At 33.2% G+C, this 21,085-nt stretch overlaps 1 long non-coding RNA gene across 1 annotated transcript; it reads right to left on the reverse strand.

Moving 5' to 3' along the window:
- Nucleotides 1–12,060: 12,060 nt before the first annotated feature.
- On the reverse strand, nucleotides 12,061–14,646 carry LOC127722477 (uncharacterized). Its single transcript, XR_007991757.1, has 3 exons — nucleotides 14,501–14,646; nucleotides 13,209–13,307; nucleotides 12,061–12,563 (listed from the first exon to the last, which is right to left on the reverse strand). It is a non-coding gene; the product is annotated as an uncharacterized LOC127722477 (long non-coding RNA).
- Nucleotides 14,647–21,085: the final 6,439 nt, after the last annotated feature.

Raw genomic sequence — 21,085 nt, forward strand, 5'->3', positions numbered from 1 at the left:
CAGTTCGCAATTGACATGCGCGAGTGCACTGCGTAAGGATCTACTTTACCTTTCATTCACAAAATCGAGCGTGAATTTTTTCGCAGAAACGCACGAGTTTTTTGGTGAATGAAACACTTGACTTTGTTTCAGTGAAGTTAGTTTAGCTCTTTCGAACGGTTGTGTAAAAATTTAAACAGAAAATGTACGAAAAACCCGTTAAACTTTAAAAAATTGCGTTATCCGCAGTATTATTGATATATTTTCTTACTATTCTGATCTGCGTTTTTATTTATAAATAGTCTGGTGCTGTTCCAAGGTGCATGTTTTCTTCTTTTTTTTGTTTCTTGAGAAGTATTTGTTCAACCTATTCAGTCACTATTAAGTGTTACAATTCATATTTAGACGCAACACATAAATAGTGATCAAAAAGGTACCGCTATTGCATGAAGCGAAAAAAAGAATGAAATATACACATTTTCGACATTTTTTTGTGGGACCATCATATAAAAATTAAGGAGATGTGGTTTCATTGTCAATGTATAGACAGCTATTCATATACCAAAGAACAAATCAGCGAACAAATTCAGATGCGGATCCAGGATTTGAAAAAGGGGGTGCCCAGGGCCCAAAACTAGACAACCTTTGTATTGAACAGGTAAAAAGTCTGCATTAACCATAAATGTAGCCTCCCCCTCTTTAATCCGCCAACGGTTGAAATATAAATGACATCATGACTTTGAAAAAACCATGAAAAGCGAAAATAAATAAACCAAAGTTGATTGACAATCATCTATTCAAATGTTTGAAATAGTTATGAAGTCGACAAGAAATGAGCTTTCAGACAATTTACAGTCAGCCTACAGACTTGTTGCCTGAAAATAAGTGTCTGCTTACACAGTGCTTTCCTTAAATCGATGTGATTGTTTTCAAGATGAGCACTGAGCGTATAACGACAATATAAAAGTGTAATCTTTAAGCAAATTATCCATTCAACTACGAGGAAAAGATTTAACTTGAACTTCTGAAAGTAAAACAATGACAAATATGCTGATTCATATCGTATCGTACTATGCTTTGTGAAAAATAAAAACAATGACGTACTGGTATGTTACCATTATATTCTGCATTGTTAAAGTCATGTTCAAAGAAGAATTAATGAAATGCATGCAAAAAAATAATTTTCCATACTTTTTGCAAGAGAACGCCATGTTTACTGCACTGTGACAAAATTTCAAATGACGTAATGCAGCCCAATCTCCCATACAGACAGATTTGTCGTCCTTTCCATCTCAATCTCTCTGCACCCGACTAAGAACTTCTTTCGATCACGCGGTGGAATATCGGTCATATAACAGCAAAAATGGCGGCCCTCAGACGGCCACACCGGTAAAGAAGGAAAACGTAACGTGTTTTTGTTGTCTTACTGCTGGTCAGACAAGATCGTTTAAGCTTGGTGGTACGAAATGCGAGGAGACAGGTCTGTTGAACAGTCTATCGTCATTTTTAGATTCCACGATTATAACAGAGCTGGTAAATTGCCAGGCACCAATTTGTCGAGGTTGTCTTAACTTTGTCGACAAATGGAAAACATTCAAAATCATGATGAAGGAGAATGCGGACTCCTATAGTGAAAAAAAAATATGTTTAGAACAAAAAGAATGTACAATTCACCGTGTGAAAAGTTAAGCAAATCTGAAGAAGTGAGTAAAAGCTATAAAAAATCGAAATCGAAGATTACAACATCTGCAAAGAAAATGTTAAAACTTACCGAACCAGGCGAATCTTCGGTTAATCAAAGCCTGGACAATCCAATAGACGGCACAATGCCAATGGAGAATATGGATCGAATGAAGGATCTTTGTTATTTTGTTCAAACCACAAGCAAACCGAAAAATGATAGAACAATGGGGATTAATAATAATATTGAAAACAAGCATGAATCTGATTTGAAAGATATGAATTCTACAACTTTTCAGAACTTATTAAAATGTTTGATAAACAATGATCAAAATGCTTTATTTAATGACCGTGCAATTAAAGAAAGATTAGAGAAGGCCTTTGCTGAAGAAATAGACAAGGAGTGTTCACTACTAGAGACAAGGAATATAGCACTGTCATCTGTTTTATACAAGTGTAGATCGGTTCCTTTGCTCCATGATTCAGGGATAAATTTATAAGTGATCTGGCACAAGAAATCAAGGACAGGTAAATTCACTTAATTGCTATTTTTGTTATTTTAAAGTTCAATTATAAAATCCTCCAAGATTGCACCAGGGTAAACAATATAGCACCAGGTGCTATAAGGCCCTGGGGAGAACACCGCACGTCATAGATTTAACCTGTGTGGTGGGTCAATTTTAGTTCATACAATGTACAATGTAGTCTTCATGTAGAAGGTTAACGATTTCACTGAACCTGTATACTACTGTAAGACTGTAAGTTCAGAAATTAATTTGTGCATTTACAATATTGCGACTTTGACATGACCTGATGACGGACCAAAATGTGAGAATAATTATTGCGATTACTGGAATTGCTCTTTGCAAATAATATAATATGCATCAGATTTCAGAATAGGAGTTCTTATTATTGCAATACCCAGTCACATTATACGTAATAATAAAAACCTCTCAAAATTTCTGAATTTACAGTATACATGCCAGTCATGGTATAAAATACATGTTCATTGTCTATGTATATCATGTATATACATGTACAAATTTGTGCACCTCATGTTTGCGGTATACAATTTTTTCCGCAAGTTTATTGTTTTCTGTTTGGTAATAAATTAATAATAAGATATATTTTGTTACATCTTGTGATCCGTTCATGTGGCAATCGCCAATGGTAGTCAGCAGGGTATAAGAACATCAGTTGTTCGACCTGCTAGTCAAATGCATTTTGTTAAATTATACTTTTTCACTTGATATGGTTTTTTGGAAAATGTTGTTTGTGCTGTATTTAGACCCCTCTACCAAGAAATTTGTTTTGCATGCACACGTATAAAAATTGCGGTTTTTATCCAATGCAATCATAGGTTTGAACGTTATTTTCAATTAAGACTTGTTTATACATTTTTATATATAAATGTATTTAACATGTTTGATGTAATTGCAGGGTGCCATTTCTGTTCAATATACTATGCACAGTGGTGGGGAAAATGTGCAGTGCAGATGGAAGGATATCAATCGATAAAATTGCCCCCATAGTATCAGCCTATGCAATCCTGATGAAAAGCAGATGTGAACAACTATCTGCATGGCACAGACTTACGACATTAGTAGCCATTACAGGTCATGTTGAGGACAGGGTTAGTACTTGTTTTGTTTTGTGAGACATGTGTTTGATAAGTGAAAAGTATTGTATGATACAAATATAAGACACCTACCATTTTATTAGCAAGGGAGGCTTGGTATTAGTTTGATAAAAAAACAAAAATCCAAAATTTGTCTTTAAAAAATCTCAACCTTGGACATGTTGGAAAGAAAAAAATTTGATTCAACATTTCTTAACTCTGGTTTCTGTTAAAAAAAAAAATATTTTGTGTGAATAAAAATTAACTCAGCAAGAAATCCCAGACACTGCTTCAGAAGAAAACGTTTGGTGTCTACCCAAATACAGATTATGTGAAAATAGAACTAGCATAACTTCTTTTGATTTGTTCTTACAGTCAGATAAATATACATTACATGGCCATTGTCAGAAAGTATAACAAAATATTTGGTGAGCTTTAGAAACATGAGAAAAAACGAGTCTTGTTGTTTTTTGTAGCAAGCACAAATAAATTTTGTATTTTCCAACAATGAACATATATTGGCTTCATCCTGCAATGAAAAAAATGCTACATTATGGGTAAAAATTTGTTTGAGTTCTAATTGAAAATCATAGCGTGAAACCACGTGAAATACTGTGACTTCAACTTTACAACCATAGTTCCTCTGCTTACATCAAAAGGTACTAGAAACCTTGAAAGGTTAATGACAGGCCTAATAATTTCAATGTTATTCTACATGTATACGTAACTCCTTTATTAGGTTGCTAAAGGGCGTCATTGCAGGATAATGTATCTTATCATAAATTTATGTAAAAATATATTTCAAAATGAAAAAGGTAATTCTTTAAAAAATTACATGTATATATATGATTTGGAATCGGACACTATCATGTTTATCCTTTTTGAACTTTCCTCTCTTGACCGAACAAATGTAATGTATTTAAGAAGTGACCATTCTATTTTAAGGAATGAGGAGGGGGCATTTTTAATTGTTTGATTTGAGTCTATCTGATTGTTGATATTGTTATTTTTATATCTTTTATGATTTTCTCGCTTGGAGTTCTGGATATGTATAGCACAGTCAGGGGATCTATTTGTACAAGGCAGAACCATGTTCACTTGCTGATGTCAGAATAAAATTACATATTGAATTCGTTCTGACTTGTACATGTAATAACGAACTGACTTGCACAATTCAGAATGATGATTGACAACTTAGCAAAAAAAAAAACTTTTTAAGAAACTCCTCCTTTTATTGTTTTAGACAGAAGTCTTTGTGAGGTTTGTGGGAGTGTGTATGTGTGTGTAGGGGAGGGGGGGGGGGGGGGGGTCCAATTCCAATAAATTGCTAGAAGTATCGACATTGGCTTAGTTTACAAAAATATCAAAGTATACATGTTCATGTACTGAATAAATCTTATACATGTATACTGTTGTTTTAATAAAAGACAAGTAGTACATGCATGTACATGTATATATATAAATGCATTTGTATGATATGTCTTCACGTCTTTGTTTAAGGCAAGCTAGGACACTGTGCATGGATTTTGTTCACTTGTTATTTGTTACCAGTTTGTTTTGTTGTTATGTTTCAGTTTTATTCCCTTTACTGTGTTTACCAGATCTTTACACGAGTATGCAGCAATTATATAATTGATTAACATACCATGCAGTAAGTTTTTATTTACTTTTCTTTGATAGATAGAAAAACATATATATTTGTAAATATGAAGTAAATGGCCAACAGCTTTCTTCGGTACGGTATATACATTGTAGGACAATGTACCAGGACCAGAACTGTATCCCGGTTTAAATCCAAGGGTGAATAATATTTAGTGTCTATAGTACCAAAGTAATGCTGTCAGTAACTGCGAGTACTCTCAAATCGTACTTTCTTGTTTATTTGACCTGTTGGTACTAATTGTATTGCTTTTTTGTTATTTAAGGTTATTCAGGGTTATATCTGGTCTATATACCAGCTTTGATAAGTGTTTGGTATAACTATAAATTTTCACTTCGTACTATGAACATCAAAATTATTTATTTTGTAAAAATATTTCCTTTCTCTATTGATACTGTACACGTATACCTAACAACAAAATTATTTTCATTTACCTGTGTTGAAAGTTAGTGCAAATGGCTGATATGTTTGTTCGAGCATATTGTCTTTCTCTAATTGTTTAACATTTCTTACCGATATAACATGTTACTTTTATTATTCCTCCCTTAGTTTGTTTATTTATTTTGTATTTACATTGTGTCATAGGTCAAATTTATTTGTTCAGTGTATGTTCAATGGTGTTAATATGTCCTTTGATTGAGTTTAGCTATTTCAGTTGATATTTTATATTGTGTCTTTCTATGTTGTGATGTTACACTATTGTTTCAGAAAAAGGGTGCAGGTTTGGTACTATTAAAACGTTTAAACCCGCTGCATTTGTTTGCACCTGTCCTAAGTCAGGAATCTGATGTAGTTGTCGTTTGTTGATGTGGTTCATAAGTGTTTCTCGTTTTTTATATAGATTAGACCGTTGGTTTTCCCGTTTGAATGGTTTTACACTAGTAATTTTTTGGGGCCCTTTATAGCTTACTGTTCGGTGTGAGCCAAGGATCCGTGTTGAAGACCGTACTGTGACCTATAATGGTTTACTTTTATAAATTTTGACTTGGATGGAGAGTTGTCTCATTGGCACTCATACCACATCTTCTTATATCTATAGCTCCTGGTTACTATTTCCTATACAGATGATAGAGGGTGATTGTGCTATAACAATGTACAATGTTTAATAGTTTATAATTTCCATGGTTTTGTTTGAATGTAAAATCAAGAGATCATATCATCATCCAGAAAAATAAGTGAATAAAAACATGGAAAACCAGTGAACCCAAAACTGTTTATATACATCACACATTTGTTTAAAGTTCCCGTCAGCATAGCAAAAGAACTTCATAAAGTTACATACATGTACATATATACTTGGTTTTTATACGATCACACAAATTGTGGTCGTATATTGTTATGGTACATGTACATCATTGACATCAACTTTTTGGTGTTTTTTTTTGGCAATAACTAAATCAATGTACATGTATCATTGAGATGATATGTCACCATGAAACAATGAAAATGTATCGGCTTTGATCAAATAAAGAGAACTCCTTTGGAAAAAATTGACAAAAAAGACATGGAAGAAAGAATTAAATGGACATACACACGACTATCATGGGGAAACACAGTTTCTCAAGAGAATGTTGTTGAAAGTGATGATGATGATGATGATGATGATGATGATGATGATGATGATGATGATGATGATGATGATGATGATGATGATGATGATGATGATGATGTTAACAATTTACCAGATTTGTGAATGTAGTGTCATAACTTCATAAATATTTTTTGATATTTCATAAATATTTTTTTATGGAATGTATATTTTTTTGGCCCATTTCATATATACTGTAAATTCAGAAATTATTGCGATGTTTTTATTTCGCGAAAAATGCGACAAAGTTATAACCACATTAATTTAAACTCGCATTTTGATTTTTTTAATATGAATTTAACAGGATTTTTCTCAATAAATATATAGCAAAAATTAAAATCGCATTTTTGTCTAAAATGACAAAATGGCAAAAATAAATACACGCAATAATTTCTGAATTTACAGTACCACATTCACCAACCATCTAGTTATTATTATCTGGAACATAGGTTACCTAGATTGCATGGTCATATTAGGACTTGCTTTTTTTAGCTAACCTGATTAAAAGTCAGGGTGAGCTTTTGCTATCGTCAATCCTTTCACTTTTAGAAAAATATTCTCTTTGCTTATAACTCAAAAACATTAACAGATACATGTAGAGCAAATCTGGCATTATAGGGTTCAGTGATTTTAGTTTATAAGTTTTTGTGTTTTGGTCTGTTTATCTTATACTGTATTCAATAGGTCTATATTTTGGTGTATGGATTGATTGTAAGGTGTACATTTCTAGCTGGCAGGTGTCATCTGACCTTAACCTCATTTTCATTGTTCTGTGGTCAAAGTTAAGTTTTTGAGTTTTGGTATTTTTTTCCAATACTCTATGCAATAGGTCACATATATTGGATGTATGGATATATTTTATGATGTACATGTCAGTCCTGCAGGATTTATTCGACCATGACCTCATTTTCACGGTTCAGTGCTCCGTATTAGGTTTTTGTGTTTTGGTTTGTTTTTCTTAGACTATAAGCAGTAGGTTAACTATATGTGTTGTATGGAAGGATTGCAAGCTGTACATGTCTGCCATATCTATCATATGCATAACAAGGAATGAAGCTTCTAGCTATGGGGTTTGAATTTTAATTAAATATAAAACACATTTTGAACAATAATCCATTAATTGTCAATAGAAGAACAACCACAGCTGCATGAACTGGAACAATAACAACAGCACTTTTTACCACACAAATATGCTGTTTCAGATTTTGCAAATCCAAATTGACTTAACATTAATGTTCGTAGACATTCAGTTTTATTTTTGCAGTATTCAATTATATCATCCTGTATACCAGGCAAGATCACGGACACAGTGGTAAAGAGTAGCCTGTGCATTTTGACCACGTCTACCTGCTCTTCCTATTTCCTGCAAATACTGACTTAAGTTTCTTGGTAGAACAGTGTGAATAACATGCGAAACATTCTCTGGATCAAAGCCCATTCCAGAAACAGAGGTTGTTGATACAAGTCGTATTCAAGGATTTTGATTTTTTAAATCTTCTAAAGTAGTGGCAATAACCTCTGCATCTTGTCTTGAAAAAAACAACTGAATAGCAAGATGTTTTAATATCTTCCTCGCCGAAAAGATGTTTTGAGTAGCTCGCTGCATGACTCATGTATAACATTGGTATGAACATTAATGTAACAGGATAAGATTGTTTGTCTGAAAATAATTTGTCACATTCACCAATGCAAATTTTCTCATACATTTTGCTCACATCAACAGTAGTAGTTTTTTCAACTTTATTCAGAAAAATGTTTGGACTATCTGGACTCTCATGTACAAAAACTGGGTTGCTCATTCCGAGAATAGATGGTATTCTTTTTATTAAATCTGATGTTAGTGTACCACTCAAGCCAAGAATGGGTTTCCCATCAAAGAAAGCTGGTAGTGTATTTAGACTTGCAAATGAGGAACGAAGCTCCTTGCCCCTGAAATGAAACAGACATCAATATTAATGTACATACATGTATTCATATTTATTACACTCATATTTTTTTCTGTCATAACATATAGGTGTAGTATGCAAAATTGGCAGATTATGAACTGTTATATCTTTCAATAGTGAAGTATACATAAAAACAATAGTAATATCAATCGAACTTGTATACATTTTAACTAAACTAATGATGAATATTGTCCCTTTGAAACATGTAACATACGTATGTTATCACATTTCTTTGATTTTTTAGTCCACAATAACAAATGTATGTTATTTTTCTGTAATAACCCTATAGAGTTATATCCCTGACTGATATTGTACTGTTACACTACTGTCTCAGGTTAGGGGAGGGTTGGGATCCTGCTAACATGTTAAACCCCGCCACATTCTGTATGTATGTGCCTGTCCCAAGTCAAGAGCCTGTAATTCAGTGGTTGCCGTTTGTTAATGTGTTACATATTTGTTTTTCGTTTATTATGGCCCCGCAAGAAAGTTGTCGGGGCCATATAGTTTTACCCTTGTCCGTCATTCCGTCATTCTGTCATTCCGTCATTCCGCAACAAACCATTATACGGACTTTCTAAACGCCTTCAGATATTGGGCTGATTTTTGGTATGTAAGTTAACCATGATGAGTTACAGATCAAGTTTAAGTTTAGTTCCGCTCCCCTAATTTTTGCCGAAATTACGGGCTTTTGGACTTTGATAAATTGTTGAAAATCATAGTTATACGGACTTTTTTTCTAAACGCCTTCAGATATTGGGCTGATTTTTGGTATGTGAGTTAACCATGATAAGTTACAGATCAAGTTTATGTTTCGTTCCGCTATGCTGATTTTCATGTCGTTTCAACACATCTTGTTAGATCTGCAGTACATCAATTTCCTGTTTGCTGATAGTTTGAAATTTAATTACTCATTGATCTAGGAAATTTTTCATCAAACTAGTATTGGTCCTGAGAGCTTGACACTATCCATGCGTGTTTGTGTCCACATGTGTTGTTGAAATTGCAGATTTTTCAACTTTTTGAGACGGGGCCATTCGTGTCGTTCTGACACATCTAGTTTTTTTATCATAAATTAGGCCTGTTAGTTTTCTCGTTTGAATTGTTTTACATTGTCATTTGGTGCCATTTAAAGCTGACTATGCGGTATGGGCTTTGTTCATTGTGGAAGGCCGTATGGTGACCTATAGTTGTTAATTTCTGTGTCTTTTGGTCTCTTGTGGAGAGATGTCTCATTGGCAATCATACCACATCTTCTTTTTTATATGAACATGCAAAAAATATTTTTTCTCGCCTAGGAAATATATGAAACAGACAGAATGATAGATTTTCCCTAATCCACGCACACACACACACAGGGTCCCTGATCAAGTCTTGCGCGGAGCCACTAGGCCGTCTGCTCAACTTTGCAGCAGCGTCATGGTCACCTGTATATATGCCATAGGCTACCGGTAAATTACAAATTACATCATTGCTTTTTAAAATGTTACTCAAGCACTCAGATTGTTTGTCTTTCAAAATGATATTTTCGTCATATTTACGAAGACATTCCTGAATACGTGCATTCGGTTCCATATTTTCCAGTACATGTGCGTTTGTTTACATATTAAACCGATCTACGAATGCAATGTCCTTCCGCGAACTATTTTACTTTCATTTATTTGTCAAAGTGCAATATGTTCAACTTCAAATCGGATTCCCCCTTTTTATCAAGATTACACAATCAAAAGTCTATATCTTACATATATACATACCATGTTATCAATTGCGATAATATTTTAGCCAGTTGTTGATGACTTAGCTAAGACAGATCAGCAATATTTTTTTTTGAAATAATATACTTGCAAAACAGTATGTTTAACTATAATATAAGTGTCAACTGGAACAAATATTCATATAAAGTCTTACATGTTAAACAATCTAGAAATATGACAACCCCTTGTTTGCAGCAGTGTTCGCTTAGTGTCTTTGTCATGTTAGTGTCGGTAAAAGTTTTGGAAGTGTTCCTTATAAAAAGAGCACTTTCAATCAAAACGTCATAGTGTGTATGAAAACGTGCTGTAGCCTATACATAGTATTAATTGATAGTGGATGTTTATAAATCTTATAAGGATACATTTTCTAACATGATAACTTCATAATAATGTATGATTTGTCTATAGATGGATATCTTCAATTTACGGTATTTTATTTGGGAACACATTTCAGATGTATTGTGAACATGAAAACAAATAATATTGAAAAAAAGTGTGACTGATGATATAGATTTGTCTACAGACAACAGGAATCTCTCAAAAAAGAAAATCAACAATGGTGATTTTACTACGTTTTATAATTCGTTATAGTAATATTTACCCCTGAACGTACTGTATTCGTTTGTTACAGTACCGCTTCTTTATCTTCCGTTATTTACATTTGTTCTTGTTATCGTAGAATCATGTAATGATAAAATAATAGTACATGGATATATCACTTGTACATGTTGTAATAATTGCATTGACAAATATTACGTTGATAGTCACAAGATGTAAAAAGAACAATGATTAACGATGTATGAGATTTATGCATTATTTGAATAGGTTTAATGCAAAAATGGAATAAAAAAAAATATTACTCAACGCAACTGAACAAATTGTATGTGTTAGTAATGTAAGGAAACATTATCACAGATGGATAGATACACAAACGATAATCCATTAAGATACATTGTATGATTTAATATATGAAATTAACTCACAGATAATAATTATAAAATTGAGAATGGAAGTAGGAAATATATCAAAGAGACAATAACCCGACCAAAGAGCATGTTTGTTGTTTACAAATTTCTAAAAAAAAAACATGAAAAAAGGCGCAATTTTCCTACAAATCTTTAAAAAGATATCATGATTAAATAGTGGTAATTTAAAATAGCATTCACAACAGCGGAGTTGTTGACAATGCAAAAACATCCCCAGTGACTTGATTGAAGAGGGACGAAAGATACCAGAGGCCAAACTAATAGATCGAAAACAAACTAACAAGGCCATGGCCAAAAATAAAAAGACAAACAGACAAATAATAGTACAGATGACACAACATAGAAAACTAAAGACTAAGTAACACGAACCCCACCAACAACTGGGGGTGATCTCAGGTGCTCCGGAAGGGTAAGCAGATCCTGCTCCACATGTGAAACCCGTCGTTTTGCTTATGTTAGTATTTAAATTATACTAACTAACTGCGTGTATAATACAAAAAATAATCACGATAAAGGCTGAAAAAAAAATATATACGTTATAATTAGATTGATGGTTAAACATATGTCTAAATGACTTTTCAAATTATTTGTTATACTATAAAGTAACAATTGGCATATGCATTCAAAAAGATACAAAAACAGGTTATTCAAACAAAACAAGCAAGTACGTCTCGTTTTTATTTCGATTCCATAAAATCTCACGATTGCAATAATTTCAAAAATATAATATCATTATATATATATATATATTAATTAATATTCAATACATTCATATGTACATTTTAAGAATGATTTTGTTAATATTCTCATATTCGTAAAAATATTGATTTTAAAAGAATACTTCTTTTTTAAATTCTAAAAACATGCAACACGTTATGTGTACATACAAAGCTGGTTCTGTTAGTTTGCATTGAGACGTGGACAATATAGAGTCAAGATAAAACTGCAAAATATAGGACTCAGTGAGTCTATGAAAGCACATACATGTGTATTAAATAGATGAATTCAAGAATTCAAGCGATCATCATATTACCTTGTACTGATAACATATAGTATTCACTCGTAATATTAGTTAAGTAACTTCTTTGAAACGAACATTCATATGGATGGTATTTGTAGGATGTAACATAATATTTTTCTATGGTTTGTTTGTTCTATATGCAAGTTGTGCTAGTTACATTTAATGCAATAAAACAAATGAAGTACAATATTTAATATTAACATGAATTAAACATACCACGACTTACTAGGACAATAGTTAACATATATGTCGTCACATAAGCACTGAGCTGTACCATTCACATGCTCTATATAACAGTCACTAAATCCACAGTCAAACGAAGTACACTGACTTTCTGTTCAATTGAAAATTAAAAAAAAATTAAAATATTAACTAACAATGGGATTTTCTGTATGTGCCTAATAATTTGGAATGTCTTTTGATATTAAAAGTAGATATGTTATCAGATTGTCGAGTGTTACTAGTTTGTTAATTCATTTGACTATAACTTTAGTTTACAAATGTATCTCAAAACAAATCAATTGTCATCAAAGAATACATTTTTGCTTTCGATAATACATCCTTAGCTTTACATTTTAGAATGTTTCTGGTGTAGATTTAACCTGTAAAGCGCCTATACGCAGCAATGGTATATATTAGTAATACGATTTCTTCTGTAGTTGTTTGTTAAATAAATATAATTATTCACAAAAACAATTGCATATTTTTCGTAATCTGACTTAGACATTATACTGGATTAATGGAAATACTGTTCAAGCTAGCTTTTCAATTAAGATGGAGCGGGCCAGGTTGCAATGCAGTTTTGATTACGAAGTTTTATTATTAGATTCATTAATGTATGCAAAACAGTCATTATTAAGTGAACGACAGACTTCTAATCTTAGATACTTTTATCTTGATTTTCCACGGTTACAATAAAAATATGCAAATCTAGTTGTTTCATTCTATTGTGTTGCTTTGAAATTAACTTAATATGCACCTTGACAACATTTGCCGGTCCATGATCCTATACAGTCACAAAAAAAATCATTGCCCATTGCCACACATTTCCCACCATTGAAACATTGGCAGTTATCAGCTTAAATAAAACAATATTACTATGAATTGTAAAAAAAAATAATTTAATATCAAAAACATTAACAATTTTAGCAACCGACAGACCAATAGAATTTTCAAGGTTTTTTTTATAATTATCAAAATAAAATGAAATGAAATATTTTGTGTATTTACAAATTGAAAATTGATTGCTGATGCAGTTCTATTTGCAAGCAAAGGGAAAACTACATATTAATTTCATGTTTATTATAAAAATTATACTGAGATATCAAAACATAAATTTAAATCTGTCATTTCAAAGAGAAATGATAAATTCGAAATGTCCTTCAAACTCATAAGTCAAAGATAGAATTACGTATATACATTTTGTAGTTATCAAAGGTACCAAGCTTATAATTTGATGCGCCAGAAGCGCGTTTCGTCTACATAAGACTTCTCGGTAACGCTCAAATTATCAAATTAACTGGACAATTTATACACCTTATGATCATCATCCTTAGTGTAGGATGTTTCCAAACAATTCTGGAGCTCGGTAATAATTTCTGAGTAAGTGTATGTTCATTGTTTGGAAAGCAGTTTTTTAGAGCACTTGACATACCCAGCAATACAGCGTTGTTTGGAAGGAACCTTATGTAATCGTAGTATTAAAATGTGATGAATGGTATTATTATCATTCAGCGTTTTATGCATTCTAAAAAACAACGTTTAATCCACAATTTTCAACAAAAATAATGCTTCTACCAATTCAGGAATATGACTGTTGTTATCAATTTCTTTGATATTATTGAGCTTTTGATTTCGCCATTTGATTATAGACTTTCCGTTTAGAATTTTCCTCGAAGTACGTTTTTTTTTTTTTTTATTTTACTGTTTTTCAAGAAATCAAATACACGTTTGTTTTATTTTATGTAACTATATTTATCAACAATCTCAAACAGATGAGTGTTGTGTTTGCAAATGTACTGTATTATTGTGAAGCAGTTATCCATTTAAATGCGTATTTGTTGATTTACAATAGATAAACACCGAAAAGAAGTGTGTTGTACCCTTTGTATTCATATTTGTTTATGTGAATTCATATCATTCAATGACGTTTGTGTCTCAACAACAAACTAGTTTAATTATTTTATATTCTACTAATGAAATAGAATTTATGAACTTAATGGTTTGAAGCGTACTATTTCAAAATTTTAAAACTCCGCTGGTACTACTTACGATTACATGTTTCTAGTGGAGTTGACTGCAGTGATGTAACTAATGTTCCGTTGCTACATTTCGCACTGGTTCCAATGTGTGATCTTTTAATTACCCATGACCAGAATGGAAAGATACTGCAGTCACAATTGAGTGGATTGCCTGTGAGTCCCCTTAAAGTACAATTACCCTGTTAAGTCAATCTAGTTTAACTACGATTACGACGAGTGGTTGTATCAAGAATAATGAGTTTTAGGCAATCCTCTCAATTGTAAAATTGAGGATGGAAACGGGGAATGTGTCAAAGAGACAACCCAACCAAAGAGCAGAAAACAGCCGAAGACCACCAATGGGTCTTCAACACAGCGAAAAATTCTTGCAGGCGGAGGCGTGCTTCAGGTTTGCATCTAAACAAAAATATGTACTAGTTCAGTAATGATGGACGTCATACTAAACTCCGAAATATATTTAAAAATCATACAAAACTAACAAAGGCCAGATGCTCCTGACTTGGGACAGGCGCAAACATGCGATGTAGTTAAACATGTTTTTTTTTTATATCTCAACTCTCCCCCTATACCTCCAATGTAGACGAAACAAACACACAACAATACGCACAATAAAACTCAGTATAAAAGAAGTCCGAGTCCGATGTCAGAAAAGGTAACAAAAGAAACTAAACAAAATGACAATGATAAATAAATTAACAAATGACTACTAGCCGTTTCTGACATACCAGTTCCATACCTCAAATAAACTGATTGAAATATTATATCTTCAGCATATGAATATCAAGCACAATCCCTCCCGTTAGCGGTTGAGTATCATACCACATACAATATATGAGAAGAACATAACCCGTATCATGACAAGACCATGTTGTAAACTACTACAAACACAAAGGACACAATACACCAGAATTAAACAAATTAGTTGATTTCCAGATAACATGACAGTTATAACTTCTCGATACGATACAAAAAACAAATATGGAATAAGTGAACGTCTGAACAAGAAAACAATCAACTTCAATACATATTTCTTTCGAGGGAGAAAAAAACAAAAAAGGTGGCACAGGAAAATCCGTCAAAATATCAATAAACAAGAGAGACGGTGTACACCCAGAACAACTTCTAAGGAACACTTGTCTATATAAAATCGAGACCATCAGACAGAGATTACAATAGCATACCTCGCAGTAATACCGAAAAAAGTATCAAATGACGTCAATGTAAACCAAGGACCTGAATTAACGGTGTATCCATATGGCACGTGTGACCAACTAGTTGCATGGAACGACAAACAGAGATAGCATGTGGCACCGGCAAGCAGTGGTACATAATTTGATGCCAGTCTGTGACCACTAAATAATACAATTATTTGCAATGACATTGTAATTGCTTTGGACTGTTTCATGTGCGGTTGTCCGAACTTATCAACAATATGCTACTCGCTAATTCTAAGCACATCAAATCATTTCAGCGTTCTGTCTGACACTTCGCTAGCATGTTCAACGCAGAATAGATCAGGCCTTTATATGCGTCGACCCCCAAAAAAATAAGACTAGTAAAACTTCAAAGAAAGCTGAAATATCCCTAAGATTACAGAACGTTAACTTTTAATCCATAACATGTATACAAGTCCAAGTACATGATTCATAGACAGCATGAACGCAGATTAATGTTTTGGTACAGAAACATGACTAGACGACAAGATCACTGACAGTCAAATATTTCCTACTGAATATAACATCTTCCGAAAGGACATTAACTGTAGTGGAGGGGTGTAATAATTGCAATTAAGGTACTTATACTACAACTGTCATCCCTGAACTACATTCGGACTGCGAAATTTATTGGTGCAAACCTTAGCATATTTGTCATTATGCTATATTATTACATTGGTAGCAATGAATTACATTGATTTCCCAGTCAAATAAAAACCGATAATTTCACATGTGAAATAAACGTGGTTAGTTCACTCTCTGACGTCATACAACAATAGGCGTTGTCAAGACGTCGATAACGTCGGATCAAAACAAATTGTGAATGCGTAGAAAAAAGATATAGTTCCTTACATTTTCTACATTAATTTCATTAAAAAAGCCATTTGCCAATGTAATAAAAAGAATAACTAATCAAAGAATTCAAATATCGAAAAATATTCAACTCGTGACCGAACAACACTGATAATTAACTCATGCGCTACGCGCATTCGTGAATTAATGTGTTGTTCGGTCACTCGTTGAATATTTTTCTCTATTTGAATTCTTCGATTAGTTATTCTATAATTCTTAAGATCATACTACAACCCCACAACATCCAATAAAAATGGGTACTTGAAAAGAGGTAAAAACTGAGATACAAATACAACAAAACCATCGAACAAATGGTGAAACAACCAACATAGCCATAACAAAAGCAGAAAAAAATATTGTACAGCCCAGATACAATTTATTGCCTGCTCAATCCTCTCAATTGTACAATTGAGAATGGAAATAGGGAATGTGTCAAAGATACAACAACCCAACCAAAGAGCAGAAAACAGCCGAAGGCCACCTATGGGTCTTCGTTACAGCGAGAAAATCCCGCACCCGGGGACGTGCTTCAGCGAGTTCCCTTAAACAAAAAAATGTACTAGTTCAATGAAAATAGTCGTCATACTAAAAATTGGTACTTGAAAAGAGATTATCCAGAGCAACAATATAAAAATGCTTTTATCATCATGGCTGGAGACTCCAACCTTCCAGTCTAGGCTCCATTCTGGGACTGTAAAACCAAATCTCTAAAAACCTAACTATCAACAAACCATCATACACCATAAATTCACTGACATTATAGTTGACCACAGCCTGTAACAATGGATTTTTCAAAGGCCTTCGATAAAGTAAGTCACAGTCTACTAATACACAAACTGGAACGACATGGCATCAGAGGTAACCCCAAAAATTGATACACATTTTGTTTTCTGGAACAAGTGGAAGTTTTTGAAAATCTGATAAATCAATGTAGAATCAGGCGTTCAACAAGGTTCACTACTCGTACCCAGTTTTTTCCTCCTACATTACGACATGCCGTAAGGTATTCGCTCAATGGTTAGACTATTTGCAGATCACACCATATTATATCAATCCATTGTATCAGACACAGACTATGGAAACTAACAGGAGGTCATCAACAAACATGCAATCTAGGAAACAAAAATAGAAAAAAGCCTGTCATCCCGAAAACAATTTCATGAAAACGTAATCCTATTGTTAGAGAGTACATAATGCATGGCCACACCTTTGAACCTGTTAACCCTGTTATATATCTATGTTGAACAAATATACTAACTATGCAAGATCAGGTTTTTTTCACATGTTAAATTATGACAATTCAAGAAGTGTGAATGCATTTAACTAGGAACAATCGTCTCCTTTGTATTCTGCTTTGATAATTTGACACATCATTACGAGTTTCAGGTTAATCTTCCTCAGATTAAGGTTAAATAAGGATAATTTGAAAATTTTACTATCAAATATCACCTTATCTTATCTCCTAAACATTTGTAGGAATATGATTGGTTTTAAGCAATCGCGTGGATACTGTGTATGTTTCATATATAGGGTTAGTAGGCATGGTTTATTTCATTACAATTGAAAATGAAATTGGGGAATATGTCAAAGAGACAACAACCCGACAAAAGAGCAGGCAACAGCCAAAGGTCACCAATGTAACTTCAATGCAGCGGGAAATCCCGCTCCTGGAGGTGGTCATCAGCTGGCCCCTTAATAGAATTGTGTACTAGTTCAGTGAAAATGGACGTCACACTAAACTCCAAAACATATAAATGAACTAAAATAAAAAATACACGGTTAGTACATGCAGTGGTGGTACGACCCTTAGTAAACACAACATGATGTCGAGGAAAAATCAGAAAGGTTTCAACAGACGTAAAAATCGATAATGAATGATTGAAATAAATTCAAAAGATACAATAAAAGCTTACAATTTGTTATTATTTGGCGTTTGTTTTTGTATAGACCAGTGTAAGACCAGTGTAGGGGTAGAAGGCGTGGTTTTTTTTCATGACAAGGTTAGTAGTGGTGTTATGTCCATTAGTAAAAACAACACGGTTTTGAGAAAAACTAAAAGGTTTTTTTTTATGAAGACCATCGTAAGTAGATTCTTAATATTGACGGCGTGATTTTTTTATTGGGCCAATAGTCTAAACATCTAAATACCACATGTTAAGAGAGTCGGTAAGAAAAATGGTTACACAATATGCTAGTGACCTAATACCATATATAGTGGGTCAGTAATTTCTAATAGAGGTTCGAGCTTCGCTCTCACCCCCAAAAAGGAATTTACTGACCCCATATATGTTGTGTTAGGCCAATAGCACATTGTGTAACTAACGTGATCTTAATCAAACTGGTTTTATAGCTTTCTCACATTCCCCCTGTTTGCCAATGTTTATGCTAATGTGCTATGTCGATATGCATTTTCTTTTTCTTTGATGACATTTTTCATTGTTTTTGTAGGGACTAAGATTATAACAAAATGTACATGATTTGCCCAAAGAAATAAATAATCTTGTTCTTACTTTCATGATAACCAAGATATACCAAACGGTAGATTGGATTATAACAATGAGTTTACAATACAGCTCACTCGGAATGCAAAAAGGCATGCATTCTATTTAAATTTAATGTACATGCCAAAAGCAGTTCAAAATACCACTGATGAAAACTGTGTACACCTAACAGTAATCTATTTATGATCAAATTGTAAAAACTACAGAATGAAAAGTTAGATGTTTGTATACAAATAAGAAGATGTGGACTTATTTCCAATGAGACAACTCTATACCAGAGACCAAACGATGAGCACGTTAACAAATAAAGGTCACCACATGACCAGTAGCAAACATTTAACTGAAAATAAATATGACCAAAGACAATCCTTAGATTACAGGCTCCTGACTTTGAGCAGTCACAAAAATAATGATCATAGGCTAAACATATTTGCTGACACAAGATCCGTATCCGTACCTGGGACAGTGGTGTACAAATCCAATATAAGAACGAACTATACAATCATGTTAAAAGGGCTTACCTCATCATATCGTTTCAAAGTACAAACATTAACTAAAACACAAAAGACACAGATATAAGTAAGGGTATGCTTCTCAGACTTAGATATCAGTAAGTTCACACCTAAGATTAAAAAAAACGCACAGGGCTTTAGCAGAGCAGTAACTCAAAAACAATCAACCTTCTTGAAACGAAAGAATTGTAACATTCAAGCAGCGCCTGCAAACTGAGTATATATCTCCCAATTGATACGATACTCCCGAGCTTGTATTTCCTATCGTGATTTCCTTGATAGAGGGTTGCTGATCACAAGGAAGCTATTAAATCAAGAGTTCCAAATGGTGAAGTTGAAATCAATCCTTCATAACTATTACGGACGCCATCACGAGTTGGTTGACCGTTATGGAATAACCGTTTCAAATATTAAATCGGATATGTTCCTTATGTCGTAACTACAAACTCCTTAACTTTTCTTGAATGTGAACTATCGAATTAGACTATTTACCGGATTTGTTATAACACGAGCAACACGACGGGTGCCAAATGTGGAGCAGGATCTGCTTACCGTTACGGAGCACCTGAGATCACTTCAAGTTTTTGGTGGGGTTAGTGTTGCTTAGTCTTTCGATATATATGTTGTGTCTTGTGTACTATTATTTATATGTGTGTCTTTTTGCTTTCTTTTTTAGCAATGGCGTTGTCAGTTTATTATCGTTCTATGAATTTCACTGTCCATCTGGTAGCTTTCGGCCTTCTTTCGTTTGCATTCCCATAATCATGTAGTAAATTGTCTCATTGGCAATCATACCACATCTCCTTTTTTATGTCCACTCTTTCCAAAAATTGCATTTTAAAAGATATTGATAAGTTCTTTAAAAGTAGTAACAACAATTAGCGGTAAAACTCTTGCTAGATGTTTTTAGAGTAAATGTCCGTTGATTTGATAGTATAGGACTGTTGATCTATTTAATCATATGAAAAAGTTTTTTTGCGTTCTTGACCGTGAAAGAGAACCAAAATAGTTTATAGTTTTGTTTACTAATATTACATGCATTAACATACTTTTCATACAAGACCTAGATCTCATTCATGAAAACATATAGGGAAAACCCTGTCGTTATCTGATCGGTATGTCAAAATATTAAAATAAAATATCTTTTGACACAAAAATACTTGAACGAGTTTGCTTTACAACGACTATAGAATCTAATAGGGATAATGTAACAAATATAAACAAAAATAGCCAAGATATATTTTTAAACCGATATAATATAACATATATTTTGAAAGTTGATCACAATTCATGTTGGGTACTCGGGTGCCTTATCATGAGTCACAGGTGTGCCGTATAGGTGATTGAATTTTGCAATTTCTCGTTTGAATTTGTAAGCTTCGTGTGTCACGCCACATGGTTGGGGATTTGATAAGCAATTATTTTACAATATTTTGTTTATAAGATCTTTGTGAACATTCTTGATGTTGATTTGCCGAGAACACAGTTGAAATTGGATTTTTTTTTGTTACAGTAA

Source organism: Mytilus californianus, unplaced genomic scaffold (genome assembly GCF_021869535.1).
Source record: "Mytilus californianus isolate M0D057914Y unplaced genomic scaffold, xbMytCali1.0.p SCAF_12, whole genome shotgun sequence".
NCBI classification, from domain to species: Eukaryota; Metazoa; Mollusca; class Bivalvia; order Mytilida; family Mytilidae; genus Mytilus; species Mytilus californianus.